The 22,887-nt window shown below is 40.7% G+C and overlaps 1 protein-coding gene and 1 long non-coding RNA gene across 5 annotated transcripts in view; one reads left to right on the top strand and one right to left on the bottom strand.

Annotated features, from left to right (window-relative positions):
- The window catches only part of CDYL (chromodomain Y like), a 401,628-nt gene that overhangs the window by 34,836 nt on the left and 343,905 nt on the right, over window positions 1-22,887 (bottom strand). The window lies entirely within an intron of this gene.
- On the top strand, window positions 83-1,109 carry LOC307221026. Its single transcript, XR_013841293.1, has 2 exons — window positions 83-352; window positions 670-1,109. It is a non-coding gene; the product is annotated as an uncharacterized lncRNA (long non-coding RNA).

Genomic DNA, 22,887 nt, shown 5'->3' with positions numbered 1-22,887 from the left:
TTGCATGCAATACAATTAAAAATAACAAAAAAATAGAAATAGAAATCCAGAAAGCCTAAAATGACGTTAGCTGAAATCTGCTGTCACTTCCATCTATTTTGCTTCTCCAGTTCAGATATTTAATACGTGGTCACGGGATGCCAACTGGCACACTTCCTTGCTTTTCCTTTGCTTCTCTCTCCCTTTCCACATTACTTCCTTATCTTGCCTGTTGGACTGAACTTTCCTCTTTGCCATCCCCACCTCATTATTTTATGTGCCTTTTCTTCCTCCCTCCCTCCCATTTCTATCTGTGTCCTTCATACTTTGCATACTGCACAATTCTCCTGATCCTTCCAAGGGTGCACAAAGTGTTGGTTTCTGCTCTCTTCACTGTGCAGCGAAATGCTTGTCACAAGACAATGTTTACATTCCAGTCAGAGTTGCTGTTGGAGTTTCTCATGGGAAAGGAGACTGGATGTGACGTACACTGGTTTCCTGTTTTTCACTGTTCTCACAGTGCTTCTCTCCATGCTTTAGAGGAGAGAGGATGCTTTCTCTGCTCCGGCAGAGGCAAGATGTTTTTCTGTAATCTACCAGCTTTGAAATGTAAATAAAGCAATATAGAGTATGTGCACGTATTCCTCATCATTCCGCTGTGCACGGGACACTGCTAAAATCAACACAAAGATCAGAAATGCACTCACATTGCCTAAAAGTGGGGACAGCTCCCTTCTCAGGTGCAAGAATCTCTAAACCTTTAGAGACTGGAAAATCTGCAGCAGAAAATTACATACTATTAATCCACGTCAATGCATTTTAGACTTGCTTGGACACTCCATGCCAAAAGATAATTTTAAAATAACATATAAAAATCATGCTTCTCGGATAACAGCTGTTAATGTTACCTGTCTGTTCCAGAATACCCAACTGTGGCTTATTCCCCCACTCTGCCACAGTTTTATTGTTGCATGTTCGTTTCAGAACAACCATCTCAGGATTATTGTTGTTTTTTCAGTTTTATTTTTTATTTTTTTAAAAAAAATTATTAGATTTTCCACAATAATAACAAAAACCACAAAGCAGAATAACACGCAAAAACAGAAAACGAAAAAGAAAAAAAAGAAAAACACATCAATGAACGAAAGGGGGGGAAAAGGAACAATAAACAGATAAACAACAACAACAAACCTAATTCTTTACAAATCCAACCTTTTAAACATCTTGGTTGACTTCCTCTAGTCCCTCCCTTCTGAGTTTCCTTGTAGCTGAAAGTAATAGCTTTCCAATATCATCATTGAACTAAAACAATTTCCAATTATAGTCCATCTTATTCACATTTCTTAATATTCTAAATCCCATTTATTTAATTATAACTTAGTTTAATCCTAGGCCTATTTGTTTCTTTCAAGTAATTTCTAATCTTTTATATTACAATTTTTTTTTTCAGTTTTAAGGTATAATCTACTTTCGACAGCTCTGAATTCTCATTCCCCTTTCTCAACAGAATACTTATTTTTTTCTTCTTAATTGTTTAAACCAATTCATGAACCAAGAACCTGTACACTGACCACTAATAACGAAACATATGTTGTAGATATTTTCCCACATTTATTATGTTATTTTTGTGATATACAAATGACATGAGAAAACTTGGCATACTTGTTTGTATAACATTATTCTTGCTTATAAAACCCAATAAAAAATAACAACAAGAAAATACAGGTTATACTTGTTGAGCTTTTTAAAGGGCAAATTGCCTCCTAAAAAAGCTTTTCTTCTTACAGCGCCACACACTGCCGTGCCACCGCAGTCCAGAGTAACATTCCACTGTGCCACAATGCTACAGAGGTGCCAGAACTCACCAAAGAGGTGCCAAAACTCAGTTCCAGCTGAAAAAAAGCCCTGCTTAAGACGACTAATCTAAGAGAGGTGAGAAGCAGAAGCAGATATTGCAGTCCTGAGCAAATTAAAGCTGAAGGTCTCCAAGTGCTTACAATTATAGCTGGGACCATGTGCAGATGTATACAAAAGACCTAGTTGAAAATTCCTTTAAAAAAGCCAAACCCAAGTTGAAGGAAATAATCCAGCACACAAGCCCCAATGGCCACATGCTGTCAAACAGGTGGTGGGTACCTTCAAATGACGGTGCCATGAAACGAGCTTGGAATATTGAACACAGCGAACAAGGAATATAAAAATTCTCGTCACACTTAACATTCCTTTAATTGCAACCCCACCTCCCTAAACAATTGAAAGACAGTCAACTCCTCATCCTGAAAAGCAGGAAGTGGGTTCCCTCTGTAACAACTGGGTGAGGAATTTTGCTGTGTTTCACATAAAACACTGCCCACAACCAGTGTTCCACAAGGTCTGTCTTGAGCAGCAGTAGCTAGCCATGGCACATACAGCAAACCCAGGAGGCACAAAGCCTTAGTTCTTTCACTTTCTGTCCTAGGTTCTCTGCAATTAGTATAGAATAAAGAGAAAGCACTGGATTTATGGCACTGGCCCCAAACAAACTAATTTAGAGCTCTTCTGCCAGTGTGGCTTTCTGTTTCATTATCATGCCTCTGTAAGCATAAACACCTCCCACTGTTCCTTCCCCCATCCTTTCCCCTCACCTCCAGAAGATGCAAAATATATTGCTCATGGTCCAAAGGGCAACAAGCTGAGAATCAGAGTTGCCGGAAGATAAGAGAGGCAGCCAATTCATTAAAAACAAATGAACAGAAAAGGCACAATACACAGTTCAGAATGTGCTCAAACACACCACTACAGAGGGCTTATTGCAGAGTCAAGGTTGTGAAAAATATAAATAACCAGTTCCTGGCACATGGATTGCAGGATGCAACTATCTTTTCTTCCCACCATGTGCTCCTTAGAGTGGGAAATCGCTAACTCTGAGTTTTTACTTCTACTTCTTGAGTCCTAATCCCAACCAGTTGCCATTTCTCAATGGCTCCCAACACTTGATTTCCAGGCAGGGTTCAGTCCTAGCACCTCTCAATTAAAAACTCCCTAGAAGATTGGGGACATGGGTGGTGCTGTAGTCTAAACCACTGAGTCTTGGGCTTGCCAATCAGAAGGCTGGCGGTTCGAATCCCCATGACGGGGTGAGCTCCCGTTGCTCTGTTCCAGCTCCTGCCAACCTAGCAGTGCAAAAGCACATCAAAGTGCAAGTAGATAAATAGGTACCGCTCCTGTGGGAAGGGAAACGGTGTTTCCATGCACTGCTCTGATTTCGCCAGAAGCGACTTAGACCTGGAAAAACTGTCTGCAGACAAACATCGGCTCCCTCGGCCAGTAAAGCGAGATGAGTGTCGCAACCCCAGAGTCGTTCGTGACTGGACTTAACTGTTAGGGGTCCTTTTAGAAGAATGGCTGGGTGTGAGGGCGACCTGGCTGCGACATCTGTCACCCCATTGATCGCTAGGGTTGATTTAGCTGATCTGGCTGGCTAGGCGGGTGTCCCCCTCCTCCCTCACCGCTCCATGTGTGTCCCTCCCGAAGCTGCGCACTTGGTGGAAGAGGGCGACCATCCCAGATAGGAGTGTACCGTTCTTCGGTCAAGGGTATACGATAGCTGCACTCCCCTGCTAGAACCTCCAAACAAGCTCAAGGTCCATTTGTAGAAGAGGTATAAAACCAGAAAACACATCGGGAACAAAATCTCTTCTCCCACTTGCATACTTGGATCTCTTTCAAACTGATTCTGGGCTTCCCCAGACTGGTGTTTTATTGCTGATGTACTTGACACAGCAGTGCATTAGTGGTGAGGTTTTTTTGCTTTATTAGTTGTCCTGAGATGCTTCTCCAAGGCTACCACATTATTGCTGCCAAGAAGACAACCCCCACCCCAAAAGGAACGAAGTTACAGGATTTCAGCAAGAAATGAAGAGGTATGACCGCCCCAAAACATTTGCAGGCACAAATAATCATGAATGTGCAATAAAAAGGACATGGTTGGGGCTTTCCTAGAAATACCCAAATGGCTTCTACACTTCACAAACATTTTTTACCCAGGGTGAACATACTACATGAAGTGGCAAGAAAACAAGAAACCTTTCAAGTGAAAATTATATTCAGTGAAAACCTAAACTCTTCCTTCTTTGATTGAGATAAGGGAAAATGTTAGATACAGAAAGACCAGTAGCAGATTTTGCTCTGTTCTCTGGAAGTCCTTCTTCCCCAAACTTGGTACTGATTTTTATGACTTGCTCAGGACTCATCATCTATTTTGAAAACATTTTCTTGTATTTCCTAAGAAATGTTTTGCTACATGCCCTTGCACATTCTGCTATTTACCAAATAAAATTCCTATGTTGTTCTCAATCTTTCTTAAATACTTGATGGAAACTATGTTTTATGAAATTTTCATTCCATTTACAAACAAGAGACAAATAGGCAGCTGTGTCATTTCCTGGGGGGGGGAGGACCCCAGGCAGCAGCACCCATATTTTAATAGGAATGCCGCACAATAATAAACCAGTCTTTGAATCTCACAGTACTCTCTCTCTGGAAATTAAAAAGAAAAAAGGGTGAATAAAGATCAAGAGGGAAGCCCATCTGCAATGCGTGACAGTCTTAGGTTGGAAATTCAGAAACCTCTTTGCAAACTAAGGGTTTAGGAGACCTAAGTAGTTACACAAGAGCTATGGCTTCTCCCTTTGAAAATATTGTTATGAATGCTGGCTTAGCCATGCCTTCTGTCACGCAAATTGCCTGATAGATGGCGCACAGCCCTCGGGAAATATATCTTTATCAAGGCTGATTTTTTCAGGATGGGCTGCTGATATTTTCACAAGGGGAGAGGCTCTGGAAACGTAGCAGAGCTGTGGGGCTGCTCTGAGGTCAGTGTGTGAACAGCAGCTACAGCTTTTATTTTAGGAAGCGGTGCAAAGAAGGGGTAGTAGCATTTCAGCAGAAGGCACCTAGGGGCGTGCAGATTCCTTTGGGAACCTGATGTGGGGCAATGAGTTTACTTCATGCTAGGAGTGCTAGCCTCTTTGCTTCCGCCTATACTCTCTTTGTAACTAAACACAATTATTACAAAAAAAAAAAAACCACTTTTAAGGATCAGATGAAGGAACCCCAAAAGTAAGCCAAACCTTGCTAAGTTCTGAATCTAGATTTTCTCAACGCCCAGGGAAGTGGGGAGGGTGTAACAACAGGATTCAGATCACTACACATTGAAAGAATATGGTGTTTTTTTTTGGGGGGGGGGGTTTACAGGGTTGTTCGTGTGGGAGAGCTCTGTTTGCGCACACTGGTCAAAAACATTGTATAGTGAGAAGCATGGCTGCTGTGTGCACCAATGGTCAGGGTTGGCCCCCACAACCATTTGCGGGCATTATTAGGTGGGACTTGATATAACATTAAAGCCAGTTGTGACTTAATTTGGCACTGATCAGATCTCTTACAGGACAGAGAGTAGATGAAACAGATAATCTGGAAGCCCTCATATTAGCAAGGTTGAGGATTAATGTTAGATGACAGGATAGGCATACAGTTGACCGAAACCAAACTGGGTAGTGGTTGGGGAACGTGTTTTCTCCAGGAAAAAAGTCTCATGGATATTCTACCACCTACTGGTAAGATTTTGACTATGGCTATTTCTAGCTGAGCAGTGAAGTTCAAGGAATCCTAGCTGGAAAATACTTTTATTTGTAGAGCTTACTGAATGTGGGGTGGGGTGAGGAGGCAGGAGGCAAGGACTGTTTCCTCCTTTTGGTTGTTTGCATACTTGTATCTGAAAACCTAACAAACACTTTTTTCTTTTTAAAGAATACAATATGGAAAGCAACATTCGGTATTTGCCAAAACAACCAGTAAATAAATAAATATAGGCAGCTGAGCTTGTGTCCTTTATAAGGGCAGGAGAACATTTTTAAAATAAAATACACTTGTTCTTATAAAAGATTAAACTAACCTTGTAAAAAATAAAAATGCAGGCATGCATTTATTAATTTTTTTACGTTCTGTTTGCCTACTTTCTAAATCAGAATATTATTAGTATATATTTATTTATACCCCACCTTTTTCCTCGATGGAACTCGAGGCTAGCATTTGTTAGTTTACAGAAAGGCAGAGGTTCATCCAGGTGTCACACTTATCTGGGACCTCCACCTTTTAACCTGAAGTCTACTGAAAACCACCAGTGGCGAGGGAAGTTCTAATGGGTGAGAGATGAGTTGCCATTCAAAACAGGCTCTGAAGCCAAGTCTTCGCAGCCTCCTTTAAAACAGTCACTCTAATTAGCACTGGTTTGGTAAAGAGAAAGCTATGCTTGCTGCAGCAGCAGCTATCTAATGCACACCAAGTTCAAGCATGGGATACTTACATTCCTTCCACCCCTGTATAAACGTAAACAGCCCATGCAGAAACTTTGCAGGAGAACAGGCCCACAGTTGCCACAAGCCAATGTAAGAAGCTGCACAAAACTCTGAACTTCTGCATCCCAACAGGAGCGAAGTACAGGAAAGAGAGCAGCTAAGGACACAGGAGCTCTGATTCCAAAAAGGATTTGCAATTTGATATTAGTCCAAAGAGAAAAGTAACCACCAAAGTTCCTAGCCGATCTTTACAACTGATTATTATACGGCTAACAAAATAAGTTATATCACCACATTCCCCACCCCCAGCCCCGGTTATAGTAGCCACACAAAAATGTGCCATGTACGCCAAACAGAATTTTCATACAATTTCCACTCTTGTTGGTTATAGAAACCTCTTTAAAATACATAGCGAAATTAAGTTTTGCCTCATGCAACTTCCAGTTGACAAACATATACAATGGATAACATGCTTCTGGTCATAAGCAAAGCAAAGCAAATAGCTATCATATGTATTTACACAAAGAAGCCGACTTAAAAATATGTATTATTTTCTGAAATTTAGTTTTCATCTTTGTCAGTATGGTTTGGTGTTTAAGCATGACTTGCTACTGAGAAATGTAGCTATGCTTGTATATATTTTCAGGGAAATGTTTGAAAATTTGCACTTAAGTTTCCTGATGAGCTCAGAACCTCCCTGCTTTCTTTTCCATGTTAGCCACTTTATATCCTCATAGAGTCTGAAGGGACCCGCAAGCGTTATCTAGTCCAACCCCCTGAATTTGAAAATTCTTTTGAACGTAAGCAAGTGAAATGTGTTGAAGGCAAAATCTGTATTCTTTGCCGTATTCTCGTAATTTATTTACTGTTGCAGAATGAAACTAGCTGTGGCTATAACCAGACGTACATAGGTAAATTTAAGAGAAGACCAGAGCTATGTTTTCCCTGAACTGTCGGTGGCAGCAATTAATTCATGCATGCCTCTCCGCTGCTGGAGAATGAACTGTGTCCAGGGCAGAATATCTCCAGTTTTGTTATCAGTAGTGCTGATAACACCAAGGTTGCAGGTTCAATCCCAATATGGGACAGCTACATATTCCTGCTAGATGACCCTTAGGGTCTCTTTCACCTCTACACTTCTATAATTGTATTACACTAAGCCAAGTTCCATACAAACAAGTTGAAAGCTCATTTCAAATGTATTTATCAGTGTACACGCCCCTTTCAAAGTAGGCTTTATTCTTCTAAGCTAGCAAATTATTTAGTTAACCTAGTAACTGCAGCTGTTGCAGTTCATGATTTCTGCTGCATTGATACAAAACATATTCCTAAACCTAACATGAGTTTCCCCACCATTTCCTCCCAACCAACCTTTATTACTTTCTCATATACTTGAATGCTAACAAACAGTACCGCTTCTGTGAGGGCAGTTGATCAAAAAAGTAAAATATGCTTCAGAGAGATCAATATTGTGCCAATGCAGATCTCCAGTAGCTTACAATACCATGCCATGATCATAATAATAATAATAATAATAATAAATTTTATTTATATCCCGCCCTCCCCAGCTGAAGCTGGGCTCAGGGCGGCTGACAACAATCAAAATAATCCAACGATTCTAAAAACATTTCATAATAAAAATTAATTAAAATCAAATTGATAGCAACCATTAAGCAAAATTCTGTGCAGATTGCCAGAGGAGGGGGGTCAGGCTGCACCCTGACCAAAGGCCTGGTGGAACAGCTCTGTCTTGCAGGCCCTGCGGAAAGATGTCAAGTCCCGCAGGGCCCTAGTCTCTTGTGACAGAGCGTTCCACCAGATTGGAGCCGCGGCCGAGAAGGCCCTGGCTCTAGTTGAGGCCAGCCTAACCTCTCTGTGGCCTGGGATCTTCAAGATGTTTTTATTTGCAGACTGTAAGTTCCTCTTTCTAGACGTGCGAAGGAAATAAAAAGGCCTTACAGTGCTAAAAATTCCCATCATGTTTGCTCAGCTGGCATTTATATTTCTCCACTGGAAAGAAATCATATAGAGTCAGGAGAGTTGAATTTCTATCTATTATGACTTGACAGTGATAGATGTGATTATTACAAGTGTCTTTTGTAACATGGGTTTTCCATTTAGTAGCATGGAGAAGTGTGCCCATTTTGTTTTAAGAGGGATTACACAGATACATTCATTTAAGCTTATCCAAGCTCCACGAGAGTCCCAAACAGATCAGTTGCTAGGGAAGCTTTGCATATGATTGTTAGTTATTACACAATTGATTGAGCTGCAGTTGTTCTCTGGTTAACTAGATGCTGAATTCTGATAAGCCTCCCATCCGTCAGTGGTTTGGCTACCAGGTCTAGGAATCACAGTGAAGTCTTCTGCATTGCCCATGGAACCGCCTGTTTATTAAGGTTCACACTCCTACTAAGCAACCATAGGAAAGTCAACACTATGTAGCACAGCCCCCTTGAACAAATCAGCTGCAGAAATAAGTTGGACAAGGGTAAATATATAGGATGCCCTTGGGTTTGGTGGGAAATATTCTCAACTGAAATATCCTCTCAACTAGTCTTACAGCTTCTTTACAACCTCCCCTCCTGACCACCGTAGCTTAAACAAAAAACAGCACCATCATCAACAAAGCTTTGGTGGTTTCCAAGTATATTGTGTTGAGATATGAAATTGTTTAAAATTGACATTATATGTATATCGCAAGGAGGGAGCACCACCTCTGACACTAAAAACATTTATTTTCCTAGCTTTGTTTTCTGATAGGCAACGCTTTATCAGTTAAGATGGAAATTAAAAAGGTAAAGGTAAAGGTACCCCTGCCCGTACGGGCCAGTCTTGACAGACTCTGGGGTTGTGCGCCCATCTCACTTAAGAGGCCAGGGGCCAGCGCTGTCCGGAGACACTTCCGGGTCACGTGGCCAGCGTGACATCGCTGCTCTGGCGAGCCAGAGTCGCACACGGAAACGCCGTTTAGGAAGACTCAAACTTTCCAATCAGTGGATTTCCTGACTCTGACATTGGTGATAAATCTGTAGGTGATAAATATTCCTTTGATGGGAATGATCAATGGCAAATCAGACTTAAAATGCTGACCTCTTGTGAAGTTGCCTTCAAACATTTGCTCACAGCAGAAACACCCTTTCTGTATCAGCAGTATAGAAGGCCTGGCCATTCATCAAAACCAGTATCATTGAAAGGATTTTTGGGGTGTGTATGTGGCAGGATTCCCAGTCACAGAGCACTGCATGTGTACATATCGTGTTCAAAGAATGTGTGCAAATCAGGAGTTGCACTACTGCCACAATTCCCTCCCTACCCTTTCACTGACCTTGTTTTGAACTTCAGAACAGGGCAAGAGAGTTGAGACAATGTGAGAATGTTATTGCATGTTTTTTAAAGAATGCTTTAATGACATTTTTATTAATGTGTTTGCCTCCCTAGGTTCCTTTGGGAGGAAGGGTGGGATATAAATTGAATGAATGAATGAATTAAAAAAATAATACCTCCTCATCCTACCCAAGATTAAAGGTCAACACAGCATTTTTTTTAGTTTCACTAAGGTCAAGCAACTGCACAGTAGACGTACAGATTTCCCTTTCTACTTTGACTATATTGGTTATTTCAGTATAAAGAAGCATACCAAGTAAATCAAGCTATGACAAGAAATATCTGCTATTATGGAACCCATTCCATGGTGAAGTCAGGTTAAGCATAGAGCTCTTCAGATTAGAAAAGAGGTTTATTAAGAGAGAGGACTACTATATTCCCAAGTTATCTGGCTAGCTCCAACTTCATCTCATGTCAAGATAGGAGGAAAGACACACATCCAAGGCAGCTCCTCTTTATCTTCTAAGTTTGCACATACGGAACATTACAACTTCAAGAGTAAACAATTATTTGGCAAGCGCTTTGCATTGGCTTGAACAAGGAAGAAGAGCATCTGCTATGCCAGTTGACAGTCGACTCTGCATTTACCTAACCCAGGCATAGGCAATCTTCGGCCCTCCAGATGTTTTGGCCTACAACTCCCATGATCCCTAGCTAACAGGACCAGTGGTCATGGGTGATGGGAACTGTAGTCCAAAACATCTGGAGGGCCGAAGGTTGCCTATGCCTGACCTAACCTTTGGTTTCTGGAGAAGACTTATGATTTTATCTCAAAGCATAGCTCAGTGGAATTCACCCATTCTAAGAAAGGAATTTGTGGAACAATTAAAGAGTATGATATCGTATGTCCACATAGCAGGACAAAGGTGCTACTGAGGCCTGTCATAAGTGCATCTTACTGCTAATTAAGAGCAGCTGATGCAGCCAGGCTGGTGAACTCTTTTCAACCTTAAAAAGAGCATGGATTGTTAATTAATAGTGCTAAATGTTCCTGATTTTCGGAGCACAACATAGAGGAATCCTTCTGTTTTATTATTATTGCTCATACCTGTATTCCAGCACTACTGAACTCTGCCACAGAACTATCTGAGAGTAAGAATGCAAAGCCAATGACATTAATACCTGTGCAGAGTATATAAAAGTTATGACAAATCAGTCAGGAACAGGTTTTATTTTTATTTTGCTACTAAGAATGAGCAAGTTAACTTTGCAGATATCCAGCCCATGAAAAATCTTTTCAAATGAATTTTTGAATTACTTAATGGCACACAGGCGTTTTTTATTTAAAAAAGGTGACTTTACTTATATCTTGTTCTTAAGGCACTACAAAATTACAACTGTGTTTCCTTTAACTCGGTAGGTATCTTTTCCTAGTGTTATCCACTTGATTCAAGGCATCAGCAGCCTATCCTCTTGATTCAAGGCATCACCGGATCATTTTTGAAGTTCTTATAGTAACAATTTACTATTAACAGTATGGCAGTGACAGTAGCAGGAAGCATGGTGGGGAAGACACTTGCCTGACCTCCTGGCCTGGCAGGTGACTCTCTGAGACAGAGAGGGGTGAGTTGGTGGGAAGGCCAGCGCAGTGCAACAACAGTGGCAGGAGTGCTGAATCGGCTCCATTGGAGCAGCTGCACTATGCTGACCTCGCCCCCTCTCTGTACACAGCAAAAACTCACTTGCTGGGAGGTCAGGTAAGTGCCTCCGTGCCACTATGCTGTCTACTACTGGGCAATTACCACTCTCAAGCTAGCTGGTTTAAAAGGAAGAGTAAAATTGAATTTTTTTGTTCCTAAGTGGTAGAACACATGCTTTGTATGCCGAAGCTCCAGGTTCAATCTCTGTAACTCTAGGTAGAAGGCTCTCAGAAAGGAAGACTAGGAAATACTCTTTCTTGGAATTCCTTAACTGCTATTATTGAGAGCAAGCAACACTGGGATTGATGGACCTGCAATTTATGTTTTAAGAACTTTTACAGTTTGAGTTTAGATTTAAGCACAACCACAAGGTGGTTTGGTACAGGGTTAGCGTATCGGTACAACCAATAGATCAAACATTGTCAACAGACTGGCCAGCTGGTCACCTGCGATGCTTTCATAATTTTTGACCTCACAATACAGGGTGAATCGTGATGTGTGTGTGCTATGCAAAAATCACAATGTGGGAAAAACGCTAAAACCAGCCAATGTTTCTCTTGATTCCTGCAGCTCCTGTTAACTCTGCCGGCTAAGCTCTCCCTGCCTCATGCAGGGGGCAGTGAATCACAAAAGCAGGTGCTGGCAAAAATCATGATGCAGGATAAACCGTGAAGCCTCTACATAGTTCCATCCTTATTTCAGACATCATGGTATATCACAATGTTTAAAACCAGATATTGCCCAGCCCTAGTAGGCAGCAATTCATCTTTTTATTTTCTTATTTTAAACTAAGTGATAATTATAAATAAGAATAAAAATGTGCACCCCACCCCTGAGACCATTCCATTATAATTATAACTATCCAAACTCCCAAAATTTCAACACCTCTTGTGATGGTTTGTCCCCTTTCCATTCTAACAGTACAAATTCTACAAATATCTTCCATATCTCCTCAAAATCATTTCTCCTGCATATTCCCCATCTTACCTTAATGTCACATGTTACCGTATTTTTCGCCCTATTAGGACGCACTTTTCCCCCTCCAAAAATGAAGGGGAAATGTGTGTGCGTCCTATGGGGCGAATGCAGGCTTTTGCTGAAGCCTGGAGAGCAAGCGGGGTCGGTGCGCACTGACCCCTCTCGCTCTCCAGGCTTCAGGAAGCTCTGCGCAACCCTTGGGAGACCGTCTCGAAGACGCGTGGGCTCCAAAGGGTTGCGCAGAGCTGCCTGCGCTCCCGGGCGTCGCTCAGCTCTGCACAACCCTACGAAGCCCGATGCGAAGTCGCGCCGGTCTCCGAAGGGTCGCGCAGAGATGCCTGCGCTCTCGGGCGTCACTCAGCTCTGCACGACCCTACGGAGCCCGGCATGAAGCCGCGCCGGTCTCCGAAGGGTCACGCAGAGCTGCCTGCGCTCCCGGGGGTCGCTCAGCTCTGCGCGACCCTACGGAGCCTGGCGCGAAGCCGCGCTGGTCCCCGAAGGGTCGCGCAGAGCTGCCTGCATTCGGAAGCCTGGGGCGCGTCTCCCTAGGCTTGCGGATAGCAGGCTGTTCTGGGGGCTGGGGTTAGGGGAAGCTCAGGCTTCCCCCGCGCCAGCCCCGTGCCTGGGGGGAAAATAATTTTTTTTCCTTTATTCCCCCCCCCCATAAAAACTAGGTGCGTCCTATGGGGCGGTGCATCTAATGGGGCGAAAAATACGGTAATTTACCATTAACAGCTGTATCCCACACCTCTTTATACCATTCTTCCATGTTACATTCACCTTGCCCCTTCCACTTCCTAGCTATAACTTGTGCAGCTGTCAATAAATTTGTGAGCAAGTCCTTCATAGCCTCCGAACCTTCCATTCCATCATAAATTGATAATAATTCTACCTCTGGACTTTCAGTCAACTTTAACCCTATGATTTCTGTTATCCCCTTAAACACCCTTTACCAAAAAGTTTGTACATATCTACACTCCCACATGTGAACATAAGTCCCGGTTTCCTGGCATTTCCCCAACATAACACCGAATATTCATTGTTTATTTGTTTTAATCTTATATACTAACTTGTAGTATATAATCTCTATACTAACTTGTAGTAATTTTCTTTTACTCTTATAGACATTTTCAGAGTGCGTTTCTCCCAAATTTCCCATCTTTGACTATTTATCTGTCCTGTTGTCCCTTTTCCCAAACCTCTTTTAACTGATCTTGTTGATCCTCCATTTCTACTAATATTTTATAAATTTCACTGGTTTCCCCTTTTTATAACTATATTTTCTTCATTTCCCCTTTTTATAAACATTTTTTTCAAATTTTGTATATTCTTTGCATTTCTTGTTTTCCCTTAACCACTTCTTTGTCCCTTACTCTAGTTTGCTTCTCATTTTTTCCACCCATTAATTATTTTAAGTATTTTCTTCTTTTTCAATTTCCTTTTTTAAATTTACTGGGAAATATTCTATCATCACAACCACCAGAGTTTTTTATAACTATATTTTTATAACTATATTTTCTTCATTTCCCCTTTTTATAAACATTTTTTTCAAATTTTGTATATTCTTTGCATTTCTTGTTTTCCCTTAACCACATCTTTGTCCCTTACTCTAGTTTGCTTCTCATTTTTTCCACCCATTAATTATTTTAAGTATTTTCTTCTTTTTCAATTTCCTTTTTTAAATTTACTGGGAAATATTCTATCATCACAATCACCAGAGTTAGTGGGGAATTTACTGGTATCCAATTGTTTATCTAATACCATATTGAAATCTCCTGCCATAATCATGTAGCCCTTTTGAATGTCCTCCATATCCTTAAACACTTTATATAAAAAAAATTCCACCTGATTTTCAGTAGCACAAATATTAACCATAGTTTTTTCTTCCCCTGTCATTGCTCCCTAGATTATAATGCATCTTCCCTCAGGATCTTTCTTCATCTTTAGCATACTAAACCTGCATCTCTTTGAAATTATAGTTGCTACCCCTCTTGATTTAGAAGTACCATATGCTTTCTCATAATTATTTATACCTCTTAGTTTGATTTCATTAACCCCCTCTTTCATCTGATGTGTTTCCTGTATAAATATTATATCTGCTTTATCTTTATTGAGTAATGTTTCTATCTTCCTCCTTTTCATAATTGACCCCAGCCCTTTAAAGCTGAAGGTTGAAATCCTTATTTCATTATCCATGAGTTGAATGTAGTTCTTAATTTCTGGTCTTGTGTCTAATGACACTTATCTAGCCCATTAACCATCCCATTTAATCCCTTACCCCCGTCCCAACCCCTCCCATACCCATACATTCCCCCTATATTTTCTGAGGTATTTCACCTCTCCCATTGTCCTAATTGTCCTCTCAAGGAGGGGGAGGGGAGGCTACTCCAATCAAGGAGCCACAGCAATTCACCTTTTGAATTTTTCCCATTATGGCATCATTTGCTTCCAAGGGCCCTTTATCTCTACAGCAATCTGGCATTAGCTTAGAAGCATAGCCAAACATCTCTTGCTATAATTGCAGGCATCACTAAACCAAGATCAAGGAAAACATGCAGTAAACCAGTAGCAAAGGCCTAGGACTTAGTAGATGCCCAAGACCACTGCCTAAGACCACTTAGTTTTACAGTTGTAGGCTGTCCCTAGTGTTCCAAGGTTAAAATGTTGGTGAATTGTCTTTATTCAGAGAAACCCTAGTCATTGTTAACAGTTCTTACAATTTTTAAAGAAGCTGGTTTCCTTGTTTTAAAGCAACATTTTACTGAATGTTAACAAGCTGCATTCCTTCTGTGTGGAATGTCAGTATAATGGTACCCATCTTGTGGGGGTGAAAGTGAGAGGAATTTGCCCTTCAACTACTTTGTCTGAGCAACAGATTTATTTTTTTGCATAAATTTTACAAATAATCAAGCTATAGGAATAGATCCTGGGAAGTAATGCATTTGTGGAAGAACAAGCTGGTATCCAGAGGCTGGCCATTCCACTATTGATCAGTGACTTGTCCTTGAGCACAATATACAAGTAAGCTACATTTTACTTGGCGCTTGTTAACCTTAGAGCAGTTTTAGAATACTATTGTTAGACAAAAACTCTGAGATAAACTTACACAGATAAAACTGTATCATAAACTGCTGATTAAAAACTTCATTATGGCTATTACTGATCTGAGGGTAAAGTGTACCGCTATTGGTCTTCTATCCAATTCAGTTTGTATTTCTTGCAGGATTAAGCAAAGTTATAATTTTGCTCTTCTTATCGAAAGATCATAGTTCAACCCTCCCATGGTCAACTATAGGAATCTTTATGGTTGCCATAAATTTGATTTTAATTAATTTTTATAATGAAATGTTTTTAGAATCGTTGGATTATTTTGATTGTTGTTGGCTGCCCTGAGCCCGGCTTCGGCTGGGGAGGGCGGGATATAAATAAAATTTATTATTATTATTATTATTATTATTATTATTATTATTATTATTATTATTCCCATCTTGATCTATGTCTATGACACAGTTGTCTTCTCATATACCCAAAATGGTTCTGAACAAGTTTGCTAGCTGCCCTACAACTTTAGTAAAAAAAATCACTTGAATATTAATTATGACAGAACAAAATGTTGGGGCTTTTTGGCTGCAAACCGGCTGTTTCTGTATTTTCTTTATCAAACTATTTGTATCCCACTTTTGTGCCAAGGGCCCTTCAATATTAAAATGAGATAACAACAATTCTGACACATAAGAAAATAATCAAATGAACAGCAACGCACTACTTAAACCAGTAGAAAGATGTTTAGGGAATAAAATCTCTTCTTCATTCTGGGGGCTACAAATGTTAGTGAAAACAGCACAGCCCTTACCTGTCACCACACGGAACCAAAGTATGAGTAAATATTTGAGATTTAGTCTCCATAAGCAACAGTTTGCAGTTAATGTTGAGTTTTATCTGCCATTCTGCTGCCAATTTTTTCAGTGCTAAAATATCCTTTTGGGGTTCCTCCTCATAGCCTACCTAAGGTTTAAATATCATAAATAATGTTTCATCTGCCGATTCTGACATGTCCCTGGTCGCTCTTCTCCCCATGTCATTAACGCATACATCAGACAGCTCTGCTATACATTTACTTTTCTCCGCTGACATTTGCGCACTAAAGAATCTGGCATACAAGATCTCATGGTATACTGAGAAGCCCAACAAATTAACTGTTCCCTATAGCTCTGATTTTGAACTCATAAAACCAATAGTAATTAATTTAAGGAAGTGTAATGGCCACATGGAGAAGGGTAAATGATTAACAATGTCTTCGCGAGGATCATTATGTCCTTAAGACAGAAGCCGAAAAAACAACTATGTTTTAAAATCAAATTAGCCGACTGCTGAACATCTGGAGTTGGCAATCCTTGTGTGGATATTCACCAGTAGGAAGAAAATACAAGTACAATAGAAGCCACAGATAAATAATTGTGCAGCAGACAGCTGGAACACAGATGGCTGGTTGGGACAACCAACTTGCAGGCAGCCACTTCAAGTCTCTTATCTTACGCTTGCTTCACACATTACAGTCCCCATGGGCAGGACAGCAAAATATATTCTTGCATGGTGGCAGCTTCACAGGTGAAATAACAGGCAACAGCAAGTAATTTGATCATTGCTCAACCCTTTGCTGCCAGATGGAATTCTTTCAGGCTCCTGTCCCTAGAATTCATGCCTCCCTATTCCCACCCATCCAGCTTCTTAAGTCCAGCTTCACACCAAATCAAACAGCAAATAGCTACTACCTTATTATCTGAAAAGGGCATAGCTGTAATGGGCTGAATGATGGTGAACAAACTAAAATGCCACCTAAATAAAATTTCATCTTATTGTGCTTCCTGAGAAACTGAGCAACCCAGGAAATTCTGGATTTATCCATTTTAGGTGGGGTCCTAAGGTTTTCAGTTTGCGTATCCTCCTGCATCTGGCTGTGATCCTAAATTTTCAGTGATAGCTGTGGCCAGGAATGCCTTTCCCTAATTTCAACTAGCATGCATGCCAGCTATGCCCTTTTCTGGATAATAAGGTTCTGCTCTTGAAGACAATGGAAACTTCAGCAGCTCCAGAATGTGTCAGATTAGTTTGTTGTCTAGAGTTGTATGCAGAGAACACCAATTTCCATAATAAATTCAAAATGCGGCTTTTGACTTTTAAAACACTAAACGGCTTGTGTCCAGATACATTACGGATTGTCTTCGCCCAAATGAACCCAAATGTGATCAAGTAATTATGTCTTATTATGAGTCTCGTCAACAACAGAAGCAACATCTACAAACCCTGCATCTTTAGCAGTAGCTCTGTGTTTTACAGATTTGCTCCCAAAGGATATGTACCATCAGATATGTACCCTTGGCGCTTTTTAGAAGAACAGCTGAAATATCTATCATCTATCTATCTATCTATCTATCTATCTATCTATCTATCTATCTATCTATCTATCATCTTCCAGGCCTTTGAGTGACTTTAATTTCTATTTCATATTTTCTCCTATGTATGATACCCAACTAAGTCTTACTCTCAGTGGACTCACAGAAATGGGTAGATTTTTTCAACATTGATTTAGATTGATGAAAGTCCTTTTTTGAGATTTAACAGACAAAAATAGCAACTATATTTAGAAACAATAAAAAGCAGCCAATATATACGAAAGTAGCCAATATATATATACAATTTCTCCACCTAAGCAATATATTTCTCTGTTCTCCCAGAATAACAAAAAATGTACTAGACTGTCTTATTTGGCCCTGAATAAATCCAGTTTGATCAAGACTAATACACATGATTTATACTTAAAACTTTTCAATTTCAAAGCCAAAATTGATACCAGAATTTAATAGTCAATATTGAAAAGTTATACTGGCCTATATTGTTTTAAACTGTTTTTAGTCTTGTATTTATGTTGCTGAAACCTGCCTGGGAACTTCTGGTGAAGGGTGAATAAAAGGCTGCAAAGGATGGGTGTAATTCCTGCAATTCTCTTCTCTTAACAGCTACTATAAAATTGTTTTGGAAGGTAGGTGCTGTAAAAAAACCTTTTTTAAAAGAATATTTTCATCTTTTGTAAATAGTTGTAGTGCACAGTTGCATCCTGCGTATTCAAATTTCCTGAAAAGTAGGGAGTCTTGCCCAATTTCTTCTAATTTTGCCGTGTGATCCCCATTCTTAGTTTTAACAGAACCAACTGTTGAACACCAGATTTGTCTAAATATATTAAAATCCCATCACTTCATTTTGTTTTTAAAAAACCTTTTTACAATGATAATAAAACTTCCTGTCATCATGAAACACACCTCCACAAAACACACGTCCACATGAAACACACCTCCACAAAAAATGAAACTTTTTGCCTATTCCATTCCGGTTACTTCCTCATTACAGCCTGTAACATTATTCATGTTGCCCATGTTGAAGAGAGGCCCACACCCAGTCTTTTCCTAGGTAAAATACAGGTGTGAATAATTGCCCAAACATAACAAAGGACAATTGCCTGCCAGGATGGAATTTAACACTTTTTCTGTAACTGAAGAACCAAGTCATCTATGTGTAAAAATGTATTTGCATACGTTCTTATTTTCCTCATCCAGTTAGAAAGCAGATGCCCTCCTGCGGCATAATGGGTCAGTGCATATGACTGTTAACCAGAAGGTTGGTGGTTCGAGCCCACTCAGGAACAGCTGTGGGCAGGATTCCTGAACTGCAGGAGGCTGGAGAAGATCACCCTCAGGGCTCCTTCAAACTCTACGGATTCTATGATTCTATAGCTAGAAAAAGTTCCCTTACCAACCTCTATCTGGGGAGCAATTTTAAAGCTTTATGTTTACCTGTTTGGCTGTTATCCTCATGCTCTGAATAACTGGTACGCACTATGCGAATCCTCTTCTATTTTCAACAGCGCCACAGATCAATTCAGAGTAACCCATTGCGTGAAGACATGGAAATTACAAAACCGTAAACTTCCTTATACCGAGCTAAACCGAAAAATCACCTTGGCATACATAACAACATGGAAGTTAAGGAAGGGAGAGAAGCTAACAGCTCCTTCACCCAGTCTAGTGATCTGTATATAATGTATATTAATTGAATTCCTTCTAAAAATAAGTGACGTCTCTACTGTATGTTCTGCTCTCTTTCCTGGAAAACAAAGGCTCTCACTGGCAGAAGTACTGAAAGAAAATAAGCTTTCTCCTGTTCTATCATACCAGCAGCTCTACTTATGTGTGCAAACACATGCTAGAAACAGGCGCATGCATGCACAACTAGTTTTAGCATAAAAGAAAATCAGTTGACTCGTGTTATGCATGCTACTTTACCATATGGTGCAACAGAGTGCCATTCACCTCCCCAAACAAGTGTCTTCTTGTTGCTGTTTAGTCGTGTCCAACTCTTTGTGACCCCATGGACCAGAACACGCCAGGCACTCCTGTCTTCCACTGCCTCCCACAGTTTGGTAGCTTTGAGAACACTGTCCAACCATCTCATCCTCTGTCATCCCCTTCTCCTTGTGCCCTCAACCTTTCCCAACATCAGGATCTTTTCCAGGGAGTCTTTTCTTCTCATGAGGTGGCCAAAGTATTGGAGCCTCAGCTTCAGGATCTGTCCTTCCAGTGAGCACTCAGGGCTGATTTCCTTCAGAATGGATAGGTTTGATCTTTTTGTAGTCCATGGGACTCTCAAGAGTCTCCTCCAGCACCGTAATTCAAAAGTATCAATTCTTTGACGATCAGCCTTCTTTATGGTCCAGCTCTCACTTCCATACATTACTACTTGGAAAACTGTGTCTAGTCTACCCATTTTCATTTTCTGTTCACCCTAGCTAAATGCTCTACTTAGTTTATTTTAGCTATCTGCCCATTTTTATATACAAATGTTTTCTTTACTTGTATCTTAATAATGTGATGGCCCTGGCTAACGAGCCATCTACAGGTAACCATATTAGATGCAACAATTTGTGCTCTTGAATGGGGGAAGTATAAATTGAACACACCAGGAAAGAGCTCAAGCGGAGCTGAAGCAGAAAATGATACATAATAGAGAGAATTCCGTAACAGAGATGGAATTCCTTTCCATTAGCAGAAATCAGCAATAGGTTTTTGTTTTCTTAAAGGGGGAGGAGTAAAAGTATGTTTCACTGGCAATTTTAGGGTTCTAGTCTCTGTGTTATGGAGAAGCAGAATGTCACCTATGCTGCTATTTGAACCAGATTGAGAAGCAAAACATTCTTACTTCACTTATCACACTGCAAAGCAGTATTAAGAGCAGGGGGAGCCTGTGAATCAAACACTGCTATCACTCTCCTTTAAAAAAAAAATGAGTTATTAATAGGAAGGACAAGTAGAAGCTATAAAGCTGCTAAAAAGTCCCGAAAGCCTGGCTTTCCAGATCTTCAGGCAATGTTCATTTGGGCATTAGACCTATCATTTCATGAACCACTCGTACAGAGATTTTTACTATTTTAGCTTGCAAAGGAGGTCTCTTGTACATAAATGACTCCAACAAAAGATTCCACTGTTGTCCATCCCCCACTCCCCTTCTCTCAGCATTCTTGTGAGAGGGGAAACTTCATTAAACTAGAAAAATCTTGGCTAAGGCTGGAAAGAAGCAACATAAAAAATTCACAAATATTTTAAAATATACCAATGATTACAAAAGTGTCATTAAGCAAAACAAAACCCTAAAAACTGGAAATAAAAGAAATGTGGTGCAGAAAGTAATCAGCCTAAGATATCACATAGCCAATGGTACATGCTTATTTTTTTTAAAGAATAATTTGATCTTTTGTAAATACTAGTAGTGCACAGAAAGTATCATTTTTTCAGAGAGTATATCATGAAAGTCTTGCAGATGAGAACAATGCCACAGAATGTGTGTAAATTGTAAGCTCCTAGTGGTTTATAAAGTAAATTAGCAACACGTGCCTGTTTATATAAAGGCAGGATTAAAATAACCGAATTTGGTTTCAGGTTTTTAAAAGCGGTATATCATAGCAGCTAAGAATGTGAACAGAGCGCCAGAAAATGTCTAGTTTCCAGCTTTTCCTCAGGCATGAAGTCACTAGGTAACCTTAAGCGAGCCATCATGACTCAATTCAGACAAGAAGCCAAACCACAGTTAAGGAAATACAGTATATTTACATCAACAAGCCAGTTATGGCTGTTGCTTTATCTCTGAAGGCTTTAGGAACTAAAATACTGACCAGATAGAATTCTAATGGAATCACACAAGCAACTCTAAGCAATGATTGTCTATAGGTATTTAGAAACTTCCTAATCCTCTCAGCCTCAATATTCCACCTGTAATATGAGAATACTCCTCGCTCCTTATACCAGGGGTCGGCAAACCAAGGTCCATGGGCCAGATCAGGCCCAATTGCCTTCAGGATCCGGCCCACGGACTGTCCGTGGATCGGCATGGGGATTCAGTTCGTTCGGACTGTACCATTCCAGCCCCCCGCACCATTCCTTTCTCCCCCTCTCCCTCACACACACTATGGTGGCGCCTCCTCCCTCCCTCCTCCTGGCTTCTCCCTGCCCTGTCTAGAGGAGGAATGGGGTTGAGTTGAGCTGGCTGAGCGCCATTTTAAGCAGCCCCTCTCCGGAGCCAGCCCTTTCGTGCCACTCATCTTCCCTCCTCTGCCGCCCTGGTGCTCCTGTGGGCCAGAGAGTGGAGCGGACAAGCTTGCTCTGCCTACCGACGAGAAGCAGCAGCGGCGGTTGTGATGGCAGCAGCCCCTGGGAAGGTAAGTGCAGCGGCTGGGGCTGGGGAGGACTACCTGCCCCCTCACCTCTTCTTCCAGCTCCACCCCCCCGTGCTGCTTCTCTGGCCCGCCACAAGGTCTGAGGGACAGTGGACCAGCCCGTGGCTAAAAAAATTTGCCGACCCCTGCCTTACACAGTACATGTTAACTGCTTTGAAAACTCGAAAGTATTATGCAAATGCTACGAAGCTCAATGGGTGATGTTGGCCCAGCCATTATTTCTCAGTCTAAATCATCTCACGGTGTTGCTGTGATGATAAAAATGTATGTTGGCTCAAACTCCTTGGAGGAAAATAATAAATAAATAAATAAATAAGCATTAAGTAAACAACCAAATACCAATATCATTTCCAGTCTTTTCGTATTCATTCTTATGTAGACCATAATGCACCACTGGCACACAGGAGAGAGATCACTGCAGATTTGGGTTAACCCCATACACAAGTACAAAAAGATCTGTTGGGGGACAGGAGCCCTAAGAAGGGGAACGTCAAGAAGTCCCACAACAATATTGAAAATCAGAGTGAAAACCCTGGGGGGGTGTCAAGTGGTTAGAACAGGAGGAAAGATATATATAAAGAAAGCATTGAGATTACCTGAAAATACTATATAAATGCTGAGTATTATCATCAACATCGCCTTCCTAAGTGATTAGTCAATTACTTAGCTGCCTGTCACCTATCTGAATAAAAAAAGACAGGATTTCAACAATTGCCTTCAGGACTGTAATTTAATTACTGTCTCTGGGAAATGATAATGGTTCTGGAATTGTTACTTCATAATCTTT

This window comes from Podarcis cretensis (assembly GCF_951804945.1).
Source record: "Podarcis cretensis genome assembly, chromosome: 7".
Classification (NCBI taxonomy): Eukaryota; Metazoa; Chordata; class Lepidosauria; order Squamata; family Lacertidae; genus Podarcis; species Podarcis cretensis.
Note: the sequence above shows the minus strand (reverse complement) of the source record. Positions and strands in the feature narration are given on the sequence as shown.